Source organism: Macrobrachium nipponense, chromosome 12, assembly GCF_015104395.2.
Source record: "Macrobrachium nipponense isolate FS-2020 chromosome 12, ASM1510439v2, whole genome shotgun sequence".
NCBI classification, from domain to species: Eukaryota; Metazoa; Arthropoda; class Malacostraca; order Decapoda; family Palaemonidae; genus Macrobrachium; species Macrobrachium nipponense.
Genome location: NC_087205.1, coordinates 69,665,228 through 69,690,853, shown reverse-complemented (window position 1 = coordinate 69,690,853; position 25,626 = coordinate 69,665,228). Strand labels below are relative to the sequence as shown.

The window sequence follows — 25,626 nt, the reverse complement described above, 5'->3', positions numbered from 1 at the left end:
ATCATCTCCGTATTCCTGCAGCCTCTTAGCTTCGTCAGTACCTGATGAATGAGACCAAATGGAGAGAGGGCATATACGTGGAGAATGTCCCATGGGTGGAGCATAGCGTCCATCCCTCAAGGCATAAGGTCCACTACCAAAGAGTAGTAGATACTATACCGGGAGACGGAAGTTCATCCTGGTGGCAAACAGATTCACAGTGGCTGGCCACCTTTTTAACAGCGATTGGACTACCTCTTGTGCTAATGTCCATTCGCTTCCTCGGACCTCTTCGAACAGCTCAGCGCATCTGCTAACATATTGAGCTTTCCCGCAATGAACTGCCGAAGTAATGAGACCTTGAGCTTTCCCACCAACGTAGGATTCTCTGCACGATGATGTTGAGGGTTGACGATTTTGTACCTCCCTCTCTCTTTAGGTAAGCTAGTGCCGGAGCACTGTCTGAAAAGAGCACTACAACTTTCCCCAAACTTGATCTTTGAAGCTTAACAGAGCCTCTACGGCTCTCAATTCTCAGACATTTATTGACTCCTTCCGATCCGAAACCCTCCAAAGGCGCTCGGCCTGAGCTTCCTCCAGGGTTGCGCCCCAACCCTGATTCAAGGCATTTGAATACAGATAGACGTCCAGAATTAGGAGGGCAAGACTTACACCGGTGGTCAGATGAACCTCTTCTGAGCAATTCCTGAGATATACCTGCAAAGAACGCATCCGGAGACGAGAGCCTGGAATAAGAAGGGACAGTGATGACATCTTTCCCAGAAGACTTCTCCACTCTTCTGCAAGTTGCGCTTCATCCGAGAGAAAGAGCTCCACTTGACTCACAATTGACTGCACTTGTTCTCGTGTCAGGAAAGCCTTCAAACGAGGCGTCTGAATCTCCATGCCGAGATAGGTAATAGTCTGATAAGGGGACAGGGATCTCTACGGCATGCTGATACAAATCCCCAAAGTCTCGCAGAGCTTTAGAAGGAAGTCCCTTGCTCTTAGAGCCTCCTCCCTGAAAGAAGTTTGAATTAACCAATCATCCAGGTACCTCTTCATGTGGATGCCTTGACGATGCATGATAGCAGAAACCGGAGCCATCACCCTCGTGAACACCTGAGGTGCTGTGGTCAGTCCAAAACAGAGGACTTTGAACTGGAAGGTTCCTAGTGGACTCGAGAAATGAAGGAATCTCCAAGATTCCGGGTGTATTGAAACTTGGAGATATGCATCTTTGAGGTCCACTGACACCATCTAGTCGTGTTTCTGGACTGACCTCAGCACTGACCGAGTCGTTTCCATGTGAAACTTTGTGGAAACGATGAAACAGTTCAGGCCCAAAAGATCTATGATGGGCCTTCAAGAACTAACTGTCTGCCTTGGAGATTACGAAGATTTGAGTGTAAAAGCCCAGAATTGTGGAGGGGCAGAACGGAAAGGGATCTTGTACCCCACTCTCAAGACCACCACCACCCAACTCTCCACACCCCACTTCTCCCAGGTTGTTACGAAGGGGGACAAAAACTCCTACTGGCGTCGACAAGAGCAGTCTTTCCTGTCTCTGAAAACCCTTCTTGCCAGAAGAGGATTTGGAGGAAGCAGGAGGAGGTTTGGATGAAAACCTGACTTTCTTGGGAGACCTGGCTGGGAGAGACGAACCAGAGCGCTTACCTAGAGAAGACGCACTCGCACCTTTAGGAGACCTAGTGCTCTGAGAAGCCACCCAAATAATAGCTTAACAAGACTCAACTACGGACATGGAAGAAACAAAGTTAACCATGGATGATACATCCTCCTCCTTGAAGAGACTGTCACAAAGCGCCAGAGGAGCCCTGGACAAAACTCGCTCATGAATATCTGGGAAATGAGGTGGGAGATGGCTCACGTAAAGATCCCTCCTCTTCTTGCAGACAAAGGTAGTACAACCCGGCGAGACGTTTGCTTGATGAGCTAAACCCATTGATATTGACGTGATAAGGTTATCGAATAAAACAGGATCCAAAGGAGTATATCCGTCCCCTTTTAAGAAGCCCCTGAGGCCTGAGAGCATCCACATAGTATGCGACAGATCTTTGGATTGATTCCTAAAGGTGTCTTCAAGCAAGGCCGCTTCTCTCACCGAAATACCAATGAGCCTGTTACCTGCAGGGATCTTGGGAAGGAGAGCCTCCATCAACTCATTAAGAGGCGCTCTGAAACCCAAAGAAGGGTTAACCGCTATGCCATACAAGGGCTTACGACTGGAAATAGAGAGCTGAGTCCTGCCTAACTGCCCCCACTACCGCAGCTAACCGAGAGTCTGCCTCCCTCAGGGCTTGTTCCATACGCCCAAACCAAGGCAACTTACATGCTGGATGTGAAATCAGCAGTTTGATAGAGAAAAGTTCCTCAAACATCACTTGGCTTGGTTCAAAAGGTTCCTCATTAACTTTCCACTGAGGAAATGGATGGTGAATAAGGTCTATCATTCTTTGATACTCACTGTCTCCCACAAGCAGACAGCCTGTTACCAAAGGGGGCGGACCTACGTCCTCTACAGAAAATTCTGTCTCTACATCTTCCGAATACATGTGAACGGAAGAAGCAGAGGCAAGACCGACTCCTGGGATACCACCCAGATGAGGCAAAGAACCTAACCTTCCCTGACTACACCTAAAGACTGAACATTGGGAGACGTCAAACCCGCATTTGAGCCAACCACAAAGGGTTGCGCAAAATCAACACCTCTACCAAGAGATGAGGTAACTACCAAACGACTCAAGGATTCTTGTGGAAGCAAAACATCGCTGGAACTACGCAGACCTAGCGCTTCACGACCTTGATTCAACAATTTGGCTTGAACCAAACCAAAACTATTCAAGGGAGATTTTCCCTGAACCTGTGAAGAGGACACATCCACTGTGCGTACATCCACCGCTTACGAACGTGAAACATTGAACCTGACAAAGTCTGGAAACCTGGGTGACCTGCTACCAAACCTGACACTGAACTAAGACTAGTACCTAAACCCAGCAGAAAATCTCCTGTCTTAGGAAGAACAGACGGAGAAAGGAAGACAGAGGAAGATACACTGGGAACTAGCCTTGGTCCAGTGATCGCAGAAGTGGGACAGGTAACCGAGGCACCTGCCACAGCAACACTGAAACCAGTGGAAGATGAAGGAATACTAATAGAAGTACAGTGGACGCCCCCCTAATCGCGTTCTCCGGATTCGCGGATTCACACATTCGCAGTATTTTTCTATGAGAAATATCCACAAATTTCTGGGGGGTTTTTTAATCAATTTCATCATAAAATACACTTTTTGTGATAAAACTATTAAAAAAACCAAATATAAACATTTTTAGTGGGTTTTTCTTGAGCTTTAACTAACAAAATAGGCTGTTTTTAGCATTTTTATAGGGGTTCCAAACATTTGTGGGTTCTAACTATTCACAGGGAGATCTGGTACGCATCCCCACCGAATACGGGAGGACCACTGTAACCTGTGAAGGCAGGAAAGACATCAACATCTCACCCGACCGGGAAAAACCTGTGGACCGCGACAAAGCCTGAAACTGAAACAGAAAACCCCCCCCCTCAAAACTGGGGGAGGAGAAACTGAAGAACCTGGGGATATAGAAGGATTAAATAGAAGGATTAGAGGTCATTCTTTTAAGGGAAAGAAAATAGATGATTCCTTACCATCTTGAAAATCCAAACACATCATTACAGAATTCAGGTAAATTCTTGAGAACATGGTCCTGAATGTTGCAGAAACCCAAAAGAAAACACTGCTTAACTAAAGACCTATTCCCCTGTGAAAGGCCTAAAAGATCACCATTATAATCTGCCAAATGGAACTGAGCAACACTCTAGAAACCCTCAAAGGGCAAAGGTTCTGAAGTACTTCCAGACGGAATGGGAACCTTTGAAGAGGAGGAGGCATTCAAAGTATCTACCGCCAAAGGAACAAGAGTCGAAGCTCCCTGAAGGAGGAAGGCCAAATTTTACTTTTGGCGCAGTATTAGCCAGAAACAAGCAACTCTATGGATCCAGTGGGGATCCTAACCTAGCAGGACTAAAATGAAAAATTTTCTAAGACAATTTGTATTTTCCATAGCTACAAACCTGAGGTCTTAACAATAGGATCATTTCTAGCTGGATCCAGTTGAATCGCAGATGAAAGCAAGGAATCTTGTGAGATCTGGCAACGCGTACATATGGCGGGTGAAGAGTAGTCAAGGACCACGCACCTCCGCCACCGCATCAGTCTTTCCCAACTTAGGATGTCTTAGCACACAGAGGGGTGGCTAGAGGTGGGTAGTATAATGTTAAGACCTCAGGTTTGTAGCTATGAAAAATACAAATTGTCTTAGAAAATTTGTCATTTGTTCATGCCCGAACAAACCCTCGGTCTTAACAATAGGATAGACTCTTACTTGGAGGGAGGTACAAGACATCCTCAACTGGCTGGGGGCCTACCTACTGGTCCAGCTCCAGAAGAAATAACTTCTAGAAAGGGACTGAAGCCCATGAAAAGCTAGATAAACTGAAATCTAACTACCCAAACACTGAGTGACATACAATGATATATGGGAGAATCACTGTATAGGGAAGCAAAGAGAAACTTTGACTGTCCAATAACAAACCAACACACCATGGTTTGTTACCACTCCGAACTCCCCCTTGCCAAGGAGTGGAGCATATGGTACTGAACAGAGGGTTGGCTATTTGTATACCAAGCGACCGCACTATCAGTATAACTACTTTACTCACTATGGGATGTGATCTCAGCAGGAGATGAAGCATCATGAAGAAGAGAAGAAGGCACACACGATGACGAGGCCGAGAAGGAGCAGAAGAGGCCATAACAACAGCTCACACACACACTAATCACAATCGAAACGGGCAATGAACTGGGTAAAGACCAAGAGAGGTCAATGTTATGATCTCTTGCCCAGGCGGTTAAGAAAAGACTGATGCGGTGGCGTAGGTGTGTGGTCCTTGACACTCTTCACCTAAGATACACACGCATTGCCAGATCTCACAAGATTCCTTGCTTTCATCTGCGATTTAACCGTATCCAGCTAGGCACTAGAAATTATCCATTTGTCAAGACCGAGCTTGTTCACGTATGAACAATAAAGGATTTGAAGGCAACGGTCCTTGGAACCGTGCCTCACCTAACTGATCCCTAACACCCTTAGCTGTCTGCATCATTCCTATTTCTGATTTTATAATTAGACTTACGTTTTCAGGGGAATAGGGGAATTCTGCTGCAAACTGCCTGCTCCTCCCCAGGGGGGTCGGTAGTTCCTACCTTTCGGTTTTTGGATCTCCATGACCCCTGGCACCCGTCAGGGCTGGTTCTGGAACAAGCAGGGGAGCTGGAAGAGAACAGTTAGTAATTTGTTCCTTATTGCTAACTTTCATCTCGTCTTGCAACTTTGACTTTAACAAAGTAAACAACCCACACATACTTGATGTCAACCTATCTTTCAACTTCTTAAAACTCTAATTCACTAGCTTCCTCTTCCTTGGGTTTAACCCCTGAAGATAAACTACCCTTACTCTTGGAAGCAAGGCTTTCCTGTGTTTAATATAAGCCTGCATCTGGTCCGTAGACCAATCCCTACACCTGTCACATCAACGACCTAGAATGCATTGAATCTTCCTACATGATATACACAAGGAATGTCGATCATATTTGAGTGTATTCATCCTCCATTTGCAGGCGGTACAGGAGTGATGAGTTGCTGCATCTTCACTGGGATGGTCTGGAGGTGTCTTAGCTGGGGGAGGATCCTTTGAAGCAGAGTCCATTTTGCAGTCCGAGTCCTTATCTTCAATCAAAGAGGCAGTGTGAAAACCAAGGCGAAATCCAAAACAAGCTGAAGGCATCAACAAATCTTATTCCAAGAACACAGTAGGGGGTCGGGCTGTGACCAAAAGGTTCGCACACTGCAAGAATCGTCGACCGCCGAGAGAACAAAATGCGATTGACGTAAGTGGTCACTGTCAGTTGGTTGCTGGCGGCAGCGTTGCCAACTGTGGACAGGTGACTTAGTAAACGTGTTTACCTGCAGCGTTTGTAATGCTGGCAGTTAAAATTTTACCTAGGTGTGGGTAATTTTGTGGGTTGTTCGGGCTGGCCAGGTGACCAGGGCTAATTCAGGTGTTCAGGTGGTGTATTACAATACCATATGCAAGAGTCAATAGGCGTTGTTAGCCAAAAAACAGTCAAACAGCGAGCAAACTAAAAACTTCAGCAGGCAGAACCATGTTAAGATAAGTCCACAGGCAAATGTCTTAACAGCGGGGAAGAGAAACAAACAAAATCTTTCATTATGTACATCTTCAAATATGTGCCTCATTTTCATAGTATGAACTCCATAACAATAATCATGTTACAATGATAATTTTCCTTTTCTGCATTTTTATAAAAATACTATTAGAATAGAGATATCATTCTGCAATGCTTTATGGTGGATTTCTTTACTGTTCTGAAAACATACATTTGGACGGCCTGTATACCCAGTAAGCTCTTCTTACAAAATCTAACCATTTTTTTTTTTTTTTAGTTATTTCCATTTTACCATTTACCATACCAGAGTATATTATGAGTATGGCTTGTCATGTTAAACCTACCACTTCCAAATAATTATAAAAATTTTCTCCCATATTTGCTGAATTCAGAACTGTGTACGCATTAAAGCAGAAAAATGACAGCTTAGTTACAAAACCTCATAAGCATGAAATTGCAACTGTAAGTGATAAATAAAACAGCAGCTTTCTCACTTACTTGATTAAATAAAAACTCTCCCTGTGTCTGAATGCATGGGAGGTAGATCAGTCTACCTTTTGTGACTTCATGCAGGTTTGAACTGCATTTCTGTCTAAACAGTCATGATAAACTCTGAAATAGCAGAAAAAACTTAGATCACAAGACAGCAAGTTTAACAATAAATATTCATGGATTTATTAAGTGTTTAAAAAGGTTTAAACTATAAAGTACAAGTACTGAATAAGAAAATATGATGATGGGAAAGTACTGGATATACAAATACATATTCCACCTCAAATATTTATTATCTCTGAATGGACAGCAGGCATTTCAAATGTAGTCCAATGTAGTATCATTCCTAAAATACCAGATACATACTTACATATCTAGAGAATTCATATCATTGCCAGATTGAAATGATTACCTTCATACCAATGTATGTGAATTACCATTTAGTTTATTTATTCTGCAATAAATATTTCTAATGCTGTGACCAAGTATACCAAACTTTGTCCCCCCCCCCGCCACCCAAAATCCACTCTAATAAAGTGCTCTTGGGTCTAACATCTTTGCTAAGCACTGAAAAATGACATTTTTGAAAGTAAAATGTATTTTTCCATAACCATACAAACCTGGAGTCCTTTCTTTGTTGTTAACTTTCAATTCTTTCCAAGAATTACACTCCAAGGATCCATCTCAACATTCTCATCTCTTTTCTTTCAAGGCCTCGCACCCTCTTTTCTGCACCAAAGAGCATCAATGGTCTGATCACTGTTTTGTAGACCTTAATATTGCTGCTCTGATCACTGTTTTGTAGACCTTGATATGTTAGGTCTTAAAGCCATTTTCTTTTCATGTATCACCCCAGAAACCTACCTCCATTTTGCCCAAGTTGCTTTATTTCTCTGCTGCACCGTCATCTCACTCCATCCTCTTTGCCTATGACACGGCCAAAGTACTGCAAACTATGTACTTTATTGTTTGTTTGTTTGTATGGTGTTTTTACATTGCATGGAACCAGTGGTTATTCAGCAACGGGACCAACGACTTTACATGACTTCGATCCACGTTGAGAGCAAACTTCCATCACCAGAAATACACGTCTCTCACTCCTCAATGGCATGGCCGAGAATCGAACCCGCGACCACCGAGGTGAGAAGCAAACACCAAACCAACCACGCCACTGAGGCGCTTACTATGTACTTTAACTACCAGCCATCTTATTAGTTGTTCCTTTCTTCCCTCTCTCCTGCTTAGCATTACGTACTCAACTTTTCAGGTATTACTGCAAAGCCCTGTACCTCTATTTTAATTATACTTCTGTTGCTGCTGTTAAAACCAGGTCATCTGCAAGCAGCAGATCCCAGAGCATATTTCCTCTCACTTTTACACTCAGGATATCCATTAAAGCTACATAGAGGAATGGGCTTGAATCTGATCCTTAATGTAATCCAATCTTAACTTCAATGGATCTGTCGTCCCATATTTTGGTCTTACTACTGTTCTAGCTCCCTTATAGTACTTTACCTTTATCATACTTACGAGTCTCTTGGGAACTCCTTCTTTCTTGGACTCCAATAAACCAATTCTCTGGATAAACTGACAAAAGCCTTTTAGATTTACAAAATACCAGTATAGCTTCCTGTTCTTAGGTTTCCAGCTTAGAACCATTTCTATATGGGACTGCTGTTTTCTATCAGCCTTCTCCACCTTCCACTGTCCAATACATCCTGATTTCTTAGACCTTTCTCCCAAAGGACATTTGCCGTTTTGTCTTTCCATCTGATCTTTGGCCTTCCTTCCTCATCTCGTTCCCTCAACCTCCATGCTCATTATAATCTTCTCTCCACATTACATGACCAAACCACTTTACTGTTGGTTTTCTGATACCTTAACTGTTCCTCTAATATATTAATTTCTGATCTTATCTCTTTTTGTGACTCCACATATACACCTCAACATCCTCATCTCTGCCACATTCATTCTTTAGCCTTATCAGCCAAACCGTGAATTCGTAAACCATTGCTGATCTGACTACACTTAAAATACTTTTCTTTAACCTTGGCACTAAACCTCCTGTCACACAATATCCCTTCACACTATATCACTGACAATCTTCACCAGTCTATCCAACCACCTTGTATTCTGTGGCTGTTTTCAGAGTCCGTACCTCCATTTTGTCACATTTTATCCTGGATATTTAACAGTTTTAACTACATTGATGTCATTTTGACCCAATTTTACTGTTCCCTGTCTTCCTTCTCCTCCCATCTATCTTGTAGTGCCTGTCTCCACCTTCCTACCTTATGCTCAACTCCTCCTCTAGTTCTGTCCATCAATATGTCATCAGAAAACATAGCACTACAAGGGACCGCCTCTCTGATATCATAACATCAATCAAAAGGTCAATGATGTAGGGGCTAGGAATTGATTCTTATGGAGACCGGCCCTCATTTTGAACTTTTCTGTAGCTCCAACAGAGCTTCTTACTTGCGTGGTTGCTCCTGATTACAAATCTTGTACCAACCATCATATTTTTCAGAAACACCCTTCACCCTCAAGCACCTTCATACTTTTTGCCTTGGTTCATGGTCATGTGCTTTTTCTAAGTCAATAAATACCAGTACAGCTTCCTGTTACCTTCCAAAAAAATTTTCTGCAACTAACAATAAAGAGGGCATATACTAGTAGTATGTATTGTTTCTCACGATCATAAATTCAAATTGTATTTTGGAGTCAACAAATTTGTGCAGTTTGTTTTCAATTAGTCTTTTCAATATTTCAGGCATGTTCCACGAGCTCAATTCCTCTTAAATTTCCACATTCCTCACCCCTTTGCTTATAGATGTACACAATTACACTCTTCTCCCAGTTAAAAGGAATTCTTTCTTCATTCCTTCACATCTCCAGCAGGTTATTCTGTACATTCTTCATCTCCTTGTTCATTTTTTCCATTTAGAAGTTCTCCAAAGTACGTATTCTTTCCATCTCATATCTTTATTCTGTGTCAGTGTGTTGCCATTTTTGTCCTTCACGTATCTGCATCATTCTATATCTGTTTTTGCCCTTCCCCTGGCCTTGAATATTTAATAAACCACTTGTTCCCCTTTTCTTCATTGGTCCCTAGTTTCTCAGAGAGAGGTTTCTTAGCTTTATTTCTTGACTGAGCCACAAACTTCTTTACCTTATTGGCATTTCTATATACTCTCTTGCTCTTGCATCACCTGGATTTTCAACTGTTAATTCATCTTTCCATATCCTCTCTGTGCCATCTCCACTTTTTGCCAAACTTCTCTACAATTGGTATCTTTGATCTTACATTCCAATTTTATTTTTTGCATTCTTCACTTTCCATATTTTAATTTTTTTCACAGTAAATCTCTTCTTTTCCTCTCTTGACCAATTCATCGTTCCATCACAAACAATTTGTACTGTGTGACCACACACACTCCATGTATTATCTATTCTATATGCATATATCTATCCATACCAGTCCTTATATCTCTGTTTCTTGTAAGTAGATAATCTGTCTCCTACTGTCTACTACTGTATGTTGTATGATGTTGTTTCCTCTTTTGGAAACCTGTGTTTGCAACAAACAGATCCAGCCCTTCAACCATCTCCAGCCTTCACTATTTCTTTCACCTTATCCTTTCCCTTTATCTAGCCTTTCAAAGCCATCAGCTCTTTCTAACTAATATAATGGGACTATTTCAGTTCCCTCAGAATTAAGTATATTCCTAAGGTACTCCCACAAAGATTCTCTAAATCTCTAAAGGTCTCTCTCCTCTCCTCTAGACAACCTCGTTGTTGTGCATAAGCTGTTAGACAGTCATGATCTTTCATCTAGAAGCTTCGTGAACTGAGATGGTAAAAACATTGTCATTAATTTGAAGTTGGGTAAAAATATAATTCCAGGCATATCATATTATTAGTTTTTCAAAGTTTACACTTTCTAACACAGGAAAAAACAACTGTAAACAGATGGTATGAGAAATTATATAGACAAGTGTGTAGAAAAAAAAAGAAACAATTTACATTCATATATACGTATATATATATATAATATATATAACTGTGCTATAGGTAATATGTATTTTCTTGTCATTTTGGGTGGGTTCAAGCAAGACAGCGATAATCCTTTGTCTAAGCCCAAGCCCCACCCTTCTACTTTGAAGTACACTGCTACAGACATGCTACAGCCACAACAAATCCAAAACAGATACTGATAAGGAAAGTTAATGGTTAACTACTAGAACTGGTGAGGCTATGTGAGGCAATCAAAAATAAAGTACCAGTAAGGAAAGTTGAAGTTAAACTACCAATACGTACTAGTAAAAGTTTATGAGGCAGCAACAAAAGTGGGGCTTCAGGGGGATATGAAGTATAATATAGTTGGATGACTGACACAACAACAGATTCCCAGTCTCAGAGGAAACTTCTAAACAACCACCCATTATAGAAAGTGAAAAAATGAATGAAAGCAAAAGGAAAGGAGTACATCAAAACTAACAAGGCAAATCACACAAAAAAGGCAAAAAAAATCATCCTCAGTTACATGAATAGGTTGTGGTGCAAATTCACATGAAACTGAAGGGGAATTTTGTATGGCATTAGTATTTGCGGTAACACTAACCCTTCAGTTCATTTCTTAAAAAAAGTGCATGGAACTAAAAAAAAGCTTTTGTAAATTTCATTGTCACAAGACAAATACAGTACGTACATAGTACTGTGAAATTGATGACACTGAAACAGTTGGATATGCTAAGGAGTCCAAGCTTGATAAAAGGGAAAGAATATTTTATGGCCAAAGTGAATGCTGGTCATCTGAAAATACAATCTCATCTAAAAAGGCAAACTTTCATTTTTGGTATTTGTCATTTGCTCATGAAAAAAAAAGAAAAAATAAATCATGGAAAAATGATATTGTTATGATACAATAAAGTTTCATACATACTTACCTGGCAGATATATACATAGGGACGACGGAGTCTTAGCTATGTATATATCTGACAGGTAAGTTGATTGTATGAAATTACTAAGCATAGTACACAAAAAGCTAAATTTTTATTTTACTTTAAACAGAATTTACATTGTATTTTATGTCCAAAGTCAGAGTTTTTGTTTTAAATGTTAGTGAATGTGCAAAACCAAAGCTTGTTGTACATATTAATGTGCATTTTATGCTCACATAAAGTCAAACAGCTTTTGTTTACTCTCTAATGAATTAACCTTAACTATGCATTTGATAATTGTAGTGCCTTAATGAACAATTCTTAGATATTATAGGTGTTATAGTTCACGACAAGTCTCTTTTCTAAAGGAAGGCTACTCATTTACATGCTTCATCAAAAACCATAGCTGCATATGCTGAATGTAATTTACAATAAAATTTGTCTATTCCTCTAATGATCCCCAGTCTGAACTGTCCTTGAAATGTTTGGGATGATTGAAGATTAACATATGGGCCATTTACATGCATTTTCTACAGACGTCTAAGGTCAACCCAAAGGTTATGGTGTTTGCAGACATCATTTATATATAGTGTGTGTGTGTGTGTGTGTGTGTGTGTGTATAATATATTATATATATATATATATATATATATGATATATATATACATATAGTATATAGATATACTATTAACTAATAATTAATATATATTATATATATCTATATATAATTATATAAATTATATAATATATATATATATAATATATATATATATTAATTAATTATATAATTATATATATATATAATATATTATATATATATATATTATATATAATATATATATATATATATACATGTATATTATTACATCCAAATACACAAATGGGTACAAAAATATATATAAATTCATCCAAATATGTCCCAATTTACAATACTTTATGTAATCTGATGACCTCTACAATATAATCAGCTATAAAAGTGTAAAAGTGCTTATGAGGATTTTTTTTTAGCTTTTTTTCTGGGAAAAAATAAGCATTATTAAAAATATGACAGAAAAGTTCAGCAAGATGACACTGGATATGTAATGACATTTTGGTCATAAAGAATGAGAAGGTGGATTAACACTTACTGGACGGGTAAATATATTGATATGCAGCTCCTCAGGCCGGGTAAACTTTGAGGTTGGCCAATTTATGAGAGGAGGAAAAGAAAGAAAGAAAGAAAAAAAAATCCATGGAAAGAGGGAGATATGCAAATATACATGGGGAAAGAAAAAGGACAATTTACAAACCCTTGTAGGGACTCTTATATGATAATCGTAAATTTTACCAACTTATATTTATTTTTTTTTAATAAATAAATTTATATTATTATGTAAAATTATAATTACTGCTCACACAATATCAAAACAGATAAGAAATAAAAGCAATAACAAATTCTTAGCATATTTGTTGAAAAATATTTAAGTAAATTTATTACAGAGAATGAAGAGTCAGTAACTTTTTTCACTTTTATTTGCTTTTTTAATATTTCTTTGCACTTTTCTTTGTAAAATTACATTTACAACCAACATACTATCATAAAGGACGAGAACAAAAAAATGACAGCAACCCCTAGGTATATTTACGACAAATTTACAAAAAGATGTCACGAGATAGACGCAGAACATTCCCCCCCCTTCAGGTCACAAGCAATACTTAAGTCCTGAGATGCCCACACTCGTGATCTTAGTCAGTGTAAAAGTTGCCTTAAGTGAATATGATATTGTTAAGATACAATAAAGTTTGTTCATACTTACCTGGCAGATATATATATAGCTGTATTCTCTGAAGTCCGACAGAATTTCTAAAACTTATGACACACGTAGTGGGAGTTAGGGTGGTTAGTACCCATTCCCGCCGCTGGGAGGCGGGTATCAGGAACCATTCCCATTTTCTATCAGATTTCTATCTCCACTGTCTCCTGAGGGGAGGTGGGTGGGTACTAAAAAATATATATATCTGCCAGGTAAGTATGAACAAACTTTATTGTATCTTAACAATAGCATTTTGTTCATGAAACTTACCTGTCAGATATATATAGCTGAATCCACCTTTGGCGGTGGGAGAGACAGAAAAAGGATTTTAGAAAACATCTAAATGTATATGATTGACATCTGGGTTCCTTACCATGTTAGCCATAGCTGACTTCGTGATTACTGTCACCCAAGCCTGCTTCTGCTTCACTAGAGTTACCAACAAGGTAGTGACCTATGTAGTTGGTGCGCTCTAGATGATCTGTCAACGGGGACGGGACCACAATGTGACTAGACCATGACCATACTTCTGAGGGCAACGAGGCAAAAACCACACCTAAGTTAGCCTAACAACAAAACAAAAATCCCAAATATACCAAAGGCTAAAGGAAGGGACGACTGTACTTGGCAGCCGACCCTACAACCATAAACATACAAATATTCTCACATACCCTTTTCTATGGGAAAGGATGAGTGCTACCTCCTGCCCCCAAAATAGTGTCTGCGGCGTCGTATGGTCCGAGAGAGTAACAGCTTTCATAGGTCGTTCTCAACCTCCCGTAGGTAGTGCGAGGCGAACACTGAGTTACTCCTCCAAAAAAAGAAAATAGCACTTAAAATATCTTTAAGAGCCATGTTTTTCTGAAAGGCTATTGAGGTCGAAATAGCCCTTACTTCGTGCGCGTTAACTTTAAGTATCTTCAAGTCACTGTCTTTGCAAGAAGCGTGCGCCTCTTTAATGGTGTTTCTTAAAAAGAATGCCAGTGCATTCTTGGACATGGGCATGTTTGGTCTCTTGACCGAACACCATAAGTTCTCTGCAGAACCTCGGCAATCCTTCGTTCTACGAATATACTCTCTAAGAAGCCCTAACAGGACACAGGACTCTTTCTGGCTCTTGACCAATGATCTCTGCCATACCCTTGATCTCGAATGTTCTAGGCCACGGATTGGAAGGGGTTTTTCGTTTTTGGCCAGAAACGACATACTCAAAGAGCAGACTGCATTATGCCCTTTGAAACCGACGTGTTTGCTGATAGCCTGTATTTCGCTAACTCTCTTCGCCGTCGCCAGAGCAGTTAGGAATACAGTTTTCTTCGTCAAATCTCGTAGAGACGAAGAGGAAAGAGGTTCAAAACGATTTGACATTAAATATTTAGGACCACATCTAGGTTCCCACGAAGGTAGCTTCGGTAGTGGTACCTTGGTCGTCTCGAAAGATCTCAATAGATCATGGAGATCCTTATTGTTAGCGAGGTCAAGACCTCTATGGCGAAAAACTACAGATAGAACGCTTCTGTAGCCTTTAATAGTTGACACTGCCAACTTTAGATCTTGTTTCAGATAAAGCAAGAAGTCGGCGATCTGGCTCACAGAGGTAGTGGTAGAGGAAACTCCTTTTCTCTTACACCAACTTCTAAAGGCTGCCCACTTCGATTGGTAAACCGCGATTGATGATGGTCTCCTCGCGGTGGCGATAGCTTTAGCCACTGATTTCGAAAAAACCTCTCGCTCTGGCCAACTTTGGGATAGTCTGAACGCAGTCAGACTCAGAGCGGAGAGGTTTTTGTGGTACCTCTCGAAGTGGGGCTGTTTGAGTAGATCTCTCCTTAACGGAAGAGATCTCGGATAATCCACTAGGTAGAACATCACCTCTGTGAACCAGATCGCTGCGGGCCAAAAGGGGGCGATTAAAGTCAACCTCGTCCCCTCCGATGCTGCAAATTTTCTCATCACCTCCCCCAGGATCTTGAAGGGGGGAAAAGCGTAGAGATCCAGGCCCGTCCAATCCCATAAGAAGGGCGTCTACTGCTACTGCTCCCGGATCGAGAACCGGGGGGGGGGGGGGGGAGCAATACAGAGAGGAACTCTCGCCGTCCTTGATGTTGCGAAGATGTCCCAATAAGGTGGGCATCCCCAAAGACCCCACAGTTCCTGGCATACTTCTTGATTGAGAGTCCACTCTGTCGGCAATAACTGTCCTTGTCGACTGAGGAGATCTGCCCGGACGTTCTCGACTCCGGCAATGAATCTTGTCAATATTGTGACTTCTCTCTCCTTCGCCCAAAGTAGGATCTCTTTCGCTAGAGAAAACAGGGAGCGAGAGTGTGTTCCTCCTTGTTTCTTCAAGTATGCCAGGGCTGTGGTGTTGTCCGAGTTGACTTGAACCACACGACAGGAGACTTTGTTCTGGAAGAACTGGAGCGCTAATTGAACCGCTGCCAGCTCTTTGAAGTTGATATGCCAGGTTACCTGTTCCCCTCTCCAGGTACCTGACACTTCCTCCCCCCCTACAGTTGCTCCCCACCCCGTGGATGACGCGTCGGAGAACAACACTAGGTCGGGGTTCTGAAGCTTGAGGGATATGCCCTCTGACAGCTTCCACGGATCGAGCCACCATCTTAGATGGTTCTTCACCTCTTCCGAGATGTTTAACTTCATGTCGAAGTTGTCCTTTTCTGTCCAGCTGTCCGACAGAAAGAACTGAAGAGGTCGGAGGTGTAGCCTCCCCAGGGAAACAAACTTCTCCAGCGAGGAAATGGTCCCCAGCAGACTCATCCATTCCCTCACCGAGCATGAATCCTTCCCTAGAAAGGCCGACACTTTTTCTATGCCTTGTTGCTGACGTTCCTGGGACGGAAAAGCCCGAAAAGCCACTGAATCCATCTGAATCCCCAGATACACGATGGACTGTGTTGGGGTCAGATGTGACTTCTCGAAGTTCACCAGAAGTCCAGGGACGCAGCTAAAGACAGAGTCGTCTGCAAGTCCTTCAGGCACCGGGTCTGCGAGGAGGCTCGTATGAGCAGTCGTCCAGATAGAGCGAGATTCTGATGTTGGAAAGATGGAGCCACCTCGCCACGTTCTTCATTAAGATGGTGAAGATAAAAGGGGCCGTACTCAGTTCGAAACAAAGAGCCCTGAATTGAAAGACCTTCCCTTTCAATATGAACCGAAGGTACTTCATCGATTGGGGATGTATCGGGACGTGAAAGTAGGCGTCCTGGAGGTTGAGTGATACCATCCAATCTCCAGGTCTTAAGGCCCCCAGAAAACTGACTGAGGTGTCTCCATCTTGAACCTCTGCTTCTCTATAAAGAGGTTTAGACGACTTACATCCAAGACGGGCCGCCACCCTCCCGATTGTTTCGGTACAAGAAACAATCTGTTATAAAATCCTGGCGTTGCCAGATCTAAAACCTGTTCCACTGCTCTTTTCTCGAGCATCTGCTCGAGCAGGTCGAAAAGTATCTTTCGCTTTGTTAGCGGATACAATGGGGACAAGTCCCTGGGAGTGGAAGTCAACGGGGGCAGCTTTATGAAAGGGATCTTGTAACCCTTCTCTATGACGTCGAGAGACCAGGTGTCTGCCTCTCTTACTCTCCAGGCTTCTGCAAACAACTGCAGCCTGGCTCCTACCGGTGACTGAAGGGCACGATCTCTCACTTCTACCCCTAGACTTGGAAGGGGCTCTACCTCTAGGAAGGCTTCTTCCTCGAGGAGACGATCTAGCGGAAGTCCCTCCACGAAAGGGCTTCTGCTTTCTAAACTGTTGCGTTCCTGACGACGTTGAAGGGCCAGCCGGACGTCTCGAAGACTGAGGCCAACAGGTCTTTGTGTGGCTTTTCTCCCTGCAGACTCACTGCCAGATCCTTCACCATAGCTTGGGGGAAGAGATGACTCGAGAAGGGAGCATACAAAAGTTCTGTCCTCTGAGCGGGAGAGACAGACTTAGCCGCGAAGTTGCAATTAAAGCGACCTTTTCTTAAGAACCCCTGCTGAAAAATGAGAGGCTAAAAAAAAACTCCTTCTGAGCCATCCCTGACGGCCTTGTCCATGCATGAACAATACCACGCTGGACAGCTCCCCCAAGCTGATCGAGTCTGGCTTACGAGATTGGTTGTCTAAGGCTCCAAGACACCAGTCTAAAAAGTTGAATACTTCTAAGACCTAAATAGTCCCTTCAAAAGATGGTCCAGTTCGGAAGTCGTCCAAGAAACTTTAGCCGAAGCTAAAAGGGCCCTCCTTGAGGCATCCACCACGCTGGCGAAATCACCTTGAGCCGACGTAGGAACCTTCAATCCTAATTCCTCGCCTGTCTCATTACCACATCCCTGCCTTACCGCTAAGTCTAGACGGAGGCAGGGCGAAAGTAGTTCTTCCTTTTGCTTTCCTAGACTCCATCCAGGCGTTAACCTTCCGTAGGAAGCTCTTCTCGTAGATAACGACGTCTTCATCTTCACGAAACCTGGAGATTGCTTGTCTTCGACGACGAAAACTGAGAAGGAGGAGAAGGAGGAGCAGCTGGCTGAAAAGTATCGCCAAACGAATCACGAAGTAGTCGTGCCAAAACTTGATAATCTGACGAGGCAGACGTTATAGCAGGTTTGTTCCAATCATCATCAAACTCCTCCGAAGAACCGCTAAGTTCTCCTTCTTTCCCTACCCGAGTGCAAGTCCGAAGGAAGAGGCAGAAGTCCTTTAGCTCCAAGTCTCCTATCTGAACGATGAAGAGAAGACGAGGGTAACGGATCCTTAACAGTAACAGGATCAGGAATCACCTTTAGAGGCGAACGTGCCAAAGTCTCGGGAACCACATCCGAGTGACAGCGAACTTCCACATTCGCGTCCACAGAGGTCTTACTAGAACGTCTACGAGCGTCCATCTGAGCGTCCAATGTAGCGTTCTCCTAGCGTCCAAAAATCAGCGTCCAACCGAGCGTCCATCAAAGAGACTCTTCTACCGTCCCGCGAAGCGTCCTTACGAACGTCCAGCGAAGAAGAAACTTGATCCACTGCCCGACTAACGTAACGTTGAGCGTCAACACTGTCATGTCGAAGAGGGGCAGAACGCAAAGAAGTCCGTTCGACAGTTACCAAATCGTCGTCAGCAGAAGCGTCGAAGTCGGAACGCCGAGCGTCCTCTCTACGGGAAGAGAGAGGAGCATGCAGAGAACTCTCTCTAACCTGGCGTCTAACGTCACCTCTAGATGAACCCTGGGGAGCAAAACGACGTCTAGAGGGCGAAAAATCAGAAGACGGGGACGAAAAAGGAGCCATTGGAGAAGACTGCTTAGATCTCTTGATAGGCAGTCTATCGTCTTTCCTTCGACGAGGGACCGTCTCCTTCTGCTTCAGTAAAGCGTCCAGTTGCCGCTGCATCGCAATTGATGATCTCCTGTCCTGAGATGTCTCCTTACGCGACGAGCTGCGCTTGCGAGAAGGAGAGGGGCGAGGGGGACGCCTTCTTCCTTCTCCAGGAACAGCCTTGGCTCTAGAGCGACTGGGGCGCTCGAGGGCGTCATCGTCGGATGACGTCCTATACTTCTTCTGGGGCGGAAAAGCTACGCTTTCCGGAGAAGAATGCCACTCAGACAAAGCATGACGTGAAGCGTCCAGCTCTTGAAGAGTCCTCTTCAAAGGTCGCGAATCCGAACGAGATTCCCACCCCTTGCGCGGGGAGGACGCGTCGGAAGACGAGAAACAATCCTTCAGGATACGTGCTCGAGCACGCTCCTTAGCAGCCTGGGAAGCGTCCACAGGAACTGCTGAAGGGACGCCAGATCGGTGGGGATTTTCCCCGTAAACCCTCCTTCGGCCTTCAACATGCCCTCTCCCTGAGTCCTGGGAGTCCGGCAGAGGTCCCAGCCTAGAGGCGCTATAGGGCCGATCTGACGCCCCCTCCACTTCACTAGGGGCACTATCACTGCACTTATTTTGCCTGTTTTCAAGGGCAAGCACTTTAGATTCAAGCGTCTTCAATGAATCCAGAATAAGCGAAAGGGCATACCTCCGCAGACACCACTTGAGGGCCCGAAGGCAACACTACAGGGTTAGGAGACACAAAATCTAAAGGAGGGTTAGAAGGGGATACATTAATACCCTGTCTGCTACCCGACTTACTCCTGGAGGAAGACCTCCTAATCCTATCACGTTCTAACTTCTTAACGTAGGATTCATACATCTTCCATTGCAAATCATCTAAGCTTTCACACTCATTACAGCGCAAATCAAATCTACACTCTTGCCCCCTACACCCTTTACACAATGTGTGAGGATCAACCAAGGCTTTAGGAAGCCTAACCTTGCATTCCACTTTCGAACACACCCTGGCGCTAGCCGAACTACATCCAGACATTTTTAAGGGAAAAATCTAAGCCAAAATAAAAAAACAGTCCAAATCACGTATGCCAAGCTATCGATCCAATCAAAAAACCAAAAAGTCAAGAGGATACTCAAGCAATATGAAAAGTTTTCCAAAATCCTGAGGCGGAGGTGTGTAAACAGATGTTTACGACACCGGCGACAGAAGAAATCTGATAGAAAATGGGAATGGTTCCTGATACCCGCCTCCCAGCGGCGGGAAGGGAATGGGTACTAACCACCCTAACTCCCACTACGTGTGTCGTAAGTTTTAGAAATTCTGTCGGACTTCAGAGAATACAGCTATATATATATCTGACAGGTAAGTTTCATGAACAAATTATGGGCTATAAAAGTATTGGCACCTCTTTCCCACCCAATTCTTTCCAAATCGATGGCACATAATATTGTTTATCTCCAGGATCCATCCGTCCACCACCTCAAACCTGTTACTATTGCTCCAAAGTCAATCTGTCCATTAAGGGTTAACTAGAAACGGATCATGTCAAGATTAGCGAACCCACTATTTTTCAAGACAATATTTATACCACTTTGATTCATATAATATATATATATATATATATATATATATATATATATATATATATATATATATATATATATATATGTATATATATATATATATACACACAGTGGTCTCCCCGTATTCGCGGGGGATGCGTACCAGACCCCCCCATGAATAGTTAGAACCCGCGAATGTTTGGAACCCCTATAAAAATGCTAAAAACAGCCTATTTTGTTAGCTAAAACTCAAGAAAAACTTACTAAAAATTTTCCTACATGGTTTATTTAATAGTTTTATCACAAAAATGATATTTTTATGATAAAATAAAGTTTCACATATACTTACCGAACAGTTACATAGCTTATAGCTTCTTACCTGTGCCGCAGGTAAGAAGCTATAAGCTATGTAACTGTTCGGTAAGTCACTTATGTGAAAAGTGCATTTTATGATGAAATTCATCAAAAAAACCAAGAATTTGTGGATATTCATCATAGAAAAATACCGCGAATGCGCGAATTTTCCGCGAATAATGCAGGGAAACTTTCCTAAGAGAAATCTGCGAATGTGTGAGTCCCCGAATCTGGAGAACGCGAATACGGGGGGGTCCACTGTATATATATATATGTAATTATATATATAGTTCCGAGGCGGCCTTCGTATCATGAGTTTTTCGTATCTTGAACCACATTTTACATGTAAATTGCCTAATCCATTCCAAGCCCTACAAAACCACCTCAGTAAATTATATTTCCAGGCCTACAACACATGTTCTAGGGTTATGACGCCGATCTGACGGAAGAAATATGACTCAAAAAAGGCAAAATACTGTACATACTTGAGTAATATTCAACTGCATGTAATGTTCAACCCCATTTTTACTGCATATATTAGGAATTTAGCATATGTCCCTTAGCAATAAGCCTAGCCTATGTTAGCAGTTGCTACTGTAGCCTAGTCTCTGATTCTGACATCTAAACCTAAGAAGCTAAAAGCTTAGAATATGCTAATAAAATGTATAAATAATCAGTATGTACTAATTTCAAATAATTATTAATTAATCATTAACTATAATACACAAACAAACAAAAAAACCCCTTCCAATCGTTTGTTTACATTCAGCTCTTACGAGCACCGAACGATCGCCAAGCAATCACTTTTCCTAGCACACAGTAAGCCATAAATTTTCATTAGCATCTCTCTTCAACTAATGAAACTACCAAACAGTATAATAACCATTAATTTCTATTCTTCATTCTATCTTTACCTAATGGAGATACAGAGTTACTGACGGCTATAATGAAACATATACGTAATATTAAAACAGAAGAAGAATTCTAGAAAATATGTACTTGTTGGCTTTGATGATAGCAGTCTGATTTATTTTATATTTTATGATATCTAATTCACAATTTTTCTAATTAAATGTATTTCATATACTCATTTCAAATAATTATTAAATAACCATTAACTATAATAAATTAAAAAAAAAAAGGCTTCTAAACTTCTGTTTACATCCAGCACTTACGAGTACCAAACGATCGCCAAGCAATCACCTTTCCTAGCACACAGTAAGCGATAAATTTTCATTATCTCTCTTCAACTACTGAAACTACCAAACAGTATAATAACCATTCATTTCTATTCTTTATTCTATCTTTACCTAATGTTTTTTTTTTATTAAATGTATTGCATGAATATGTTTTTCAATTTACAGCATCCTTTTACCAATGGAATACATAGAGCACAAGGGGTAGATGCTGCCCATTAGGAGAGCAGGATCTTATGGAGTGACTAGCATCAGAAACCAATGTGAGAGCGGGAGGATGGTGGCGAGTTTACTCACTTGGCAGCGCGCGGGTTTTAAAATTGTCCTCGGTGGTCCGGGTGTATATATATATATATATATATATATATATATATATATATATATATATATATATATATATATATATGGCTTCGCTAATCTTGACATGATCCCCAGAAACTTGAGAGCCTACCATAATTCTCCAATGTTAGTATAGAGGAAGAGGAATTTTAGAGGGCACTAGGGCATTCCACTCAGTATTCAAAGAAATGCATTCTTTTATGCAAGGCTAAGTCATGAAAAATAGTACAGTGGTCCCCCCATATTCGCAAGGGATGCGTACCAGACCCCCCCCTCCCCCTGTGAATATTTAGAACCTGAATGTTTGGAACCCCTATGAAAATGCTAAAAAACTGCCTATTTTGTTGGTTAAAACTCAAGAAAAACCACTAAAAATTTTCATACTTGGTTTTTTTAATAGTTTTATCACAAAAAGTACATTTTATGATGAAAAATAAAAAAACAGGAATTTGTGGATATTTCTCATAGAAAAATACCGCGAATAATGCGGGGAAACGTTCCCAAGAGAAATCCGCGAATGTGAGAGTCCGCGAATCCGGAGAACGCGAATTTGGGGGGGCCCCACTGTAATTAGGGTATCAGTTAGCATTAATATTGGAGCACTGAAAAATACAAAATTCCTGACAAAACTAGGAACCACATGCACTGAAGATGTAAATTGTTAAAACTGGTAGATAAGCAGGGAATAGTGTTCCCAGTATTAATCAAAACTCATGAGAACTTGCACAAAGTTGAAAACAGCCCAAGATAAAATAATTTCATATCCAGTCACAGCAATTTAGGGCCATGTTTGACATTAAAATGTAGTTTTTTTTTTTCACATTTCTAATATGTCAGAGATCAAGAGAGGTGGAGGCAAATGACCACCAATGACCAAGACACCACAATTTGACAGATAGATAATATGCATTGTTTTGTTATTTCATATCAGCCTTTCTTTGTTTACCAAATTTTTTTTATTTATTTATTTATTTATAGCCTCTAGGAGGGATGGTGTACTTACAAAACTGTTTATACCCAGTGTTATGTGCAAAGAGTCACAATTCCTTGTTTCATCATAATCAATTAGTATTACTGAATGGTGCATCCAGTATACTGCCCTACATGAAGTAGGACCTAATCACACACCTTGTAGTACTCCTCTTGACAGGATTTTGGCACAGATTGCCAGTTTTAAACTTGCACTTGAAAAGTTCTACAAGACATCATCTTTTTGGATTAATCCTTGGTAGGAGTGGCTGCTGCTGTCAAGCCTCCTCTGGCTGTTTGTACCTTGAAAGGCTCATTTTATAATTGATTTTAGCAGATGTTTTACACATGGATGCAGTTCCAGATTCCATCTCTCCCTTTTTAAAAAATCAGGGGTTGGGACTGTCAATGAAACCATACATCATCTACCACCTCTCTATATTGAGACCTATAAATTTAAAAGCATGATGGTTTCACTAACATTGCACAACTGTCACCATCAATCATTCTGTTGAATAACAATTTTTTAGGACTTTTTTTTTTTTTTTTCCTTTTGCCTTTTCATTTCCATCTAGTACTTATTTCTAACAACAATATGAGCTCTCAGAAGATTTAATTTCAAATGGCATTTCAAATACCATTTTAAACAGTAAAAATCTGCTTCAAAACCAGCAGTTTGTTGGATAAAGAGCTTAAAGGTTTTTTCTGGCCATATTGGTCCCAATCTTGATTTGGTTTTTTATATCATTCCTCAACACAGTAAAGCAAACACCTTTTTAATTTTGAATTTCTCAACTAGGTACGTATTATCTTGGTCTCTATTCTGTTGATTTGAGAGATGAATTTCTTCTTACCACGTGGCCTCCCATTTTTCATTTGTGGAAATCAATAATCACTGGATATAGCAGTTCAATAATTACTTCTTTCCTAGCTTTGCCATAATTCACAGATTGCTTCTTTCCTAGTTTTGACATTTTTTCTGGACGCTTCCTTGTTTGCTAACTTATAAGTGTACGCCAGAGTCCTGCTGATGAAATCATGTCCACACTGAAATAAAACTTCAAATATGAAAACATACAGTACAGAGTGAAGGAATAGCCTCAATTTTGAAATAGAACACTCAAGCAGAAGCCCGCATTAAGTAATATTCACATTATACATTGTTTTAAACATATTTACTGTATATTTACAATTACCTCTATCATAATAAACATTACAAATTGCAAATACAGTGTGATCATTCGTGTCACAAAAAACATAGCTGATACCATCTTTGCATGATTTTCATATGGTAGGCATCATAACAGTTCCTCATTGGACGAGTGGGTTACGTGCTCACCAACCCATTTGGTAGTCCGAGTTCGATTCCCTGCTCTGCAAACGTGGAATCAGAAGAATTTATTTCCGGTGATTAGAAATTAATTTCTTGAAATTATGTGGTTCAGATCCCACAATAAGCTGTAGGTCCCGTTGCTAGGTTATCACTATCTAGGTTTACTATTGTTTTTTCCTTTCTTGTTAACCATTCATGTAAGAGCAATCTGATCCATCTTGCACAGTTTTAGACTTAGCTCACGGATTTATCAGACTTGCATTAACTAGAATGGGCAAGTTTACAGCTTGGTCCAACTAACCAATTCGGTATAGGCCTATAGTTTAATTAGTACAGTTTACAGCAAAAACACTGGAATTTAAAGGAACATACCCATACGAATCAATCTTTGCCAGCATTTGAACACTGGACATCTGCAATGGAATAAAAATATACTAGGCAACATCCTACATAGAATATGATGAAGCAAGATGTACACACTTGTAATCACAAATATCTCCATCATACATGGGATATACTTCATGCTTAAAACCTATTTAACTTACATATAAATTACGATGCTTACATAAAATAATTCAGCTTCAAAAATTTGATTGACAACACTGCTTTCTTCAACTCAAGAGCAAAGCATGCCTAATACCAAATTTAGGCTACACAATTTTCATACATCCTAAGAAAATAGGCCTAACAGTTACTGCTAGGCTTAGGCCTAAATTGCATCATAATTTCTTTCACCCCTTCACAACTTTATCTTGTTAATTCATAAGTAACTTACTTCAGATCTATTACTCTTGCAGCAGCATCAATGCCAAGCATCTGTCAATCATATAGAAAATATCAGCTTTCATTTAACATCATTTGTGTGCCTTGTGTAGTATTTACTCTACTGATACCAAATTCTTCAGCATTGAAAATCAAACAAGAAATAACTGAGCTGAACATATGTTCACCTTCGGGATTTGCCTATCCTAGCCTGCTAAGGATTTCCACTTGGCTTATGCAGACCCTTTACATAATTAAGTACATGTGTGGGCAACTAGGCCTAAAACAT

At 41.0% G+C, this 25,626-nt stretch overlaps 1 protein-coding gene across 3 annotated transcripts in view; it reads right to left on the bottom strand.

Moving 5' to 3' along the window:
* Positions 1-25,626, bottom strand: part of LOC135224588 (uncharacterized) — a 368,063-nt gene that overhangs the window by 341,736 nt on the left and 701 nt on the right. For all 3 annotated transcript variants that reach the window (XM_064263722.1, XM_064263723.1, XM_064263724.1), the window contains exon 2: positions 6,770-6,883. The gene's annotated coding sequence lies outside the window, so the exon portion shown is untranslated. The remainder of the gene's footprint in view (positions 1-6,769; positions 6,884-25,626) is intronic.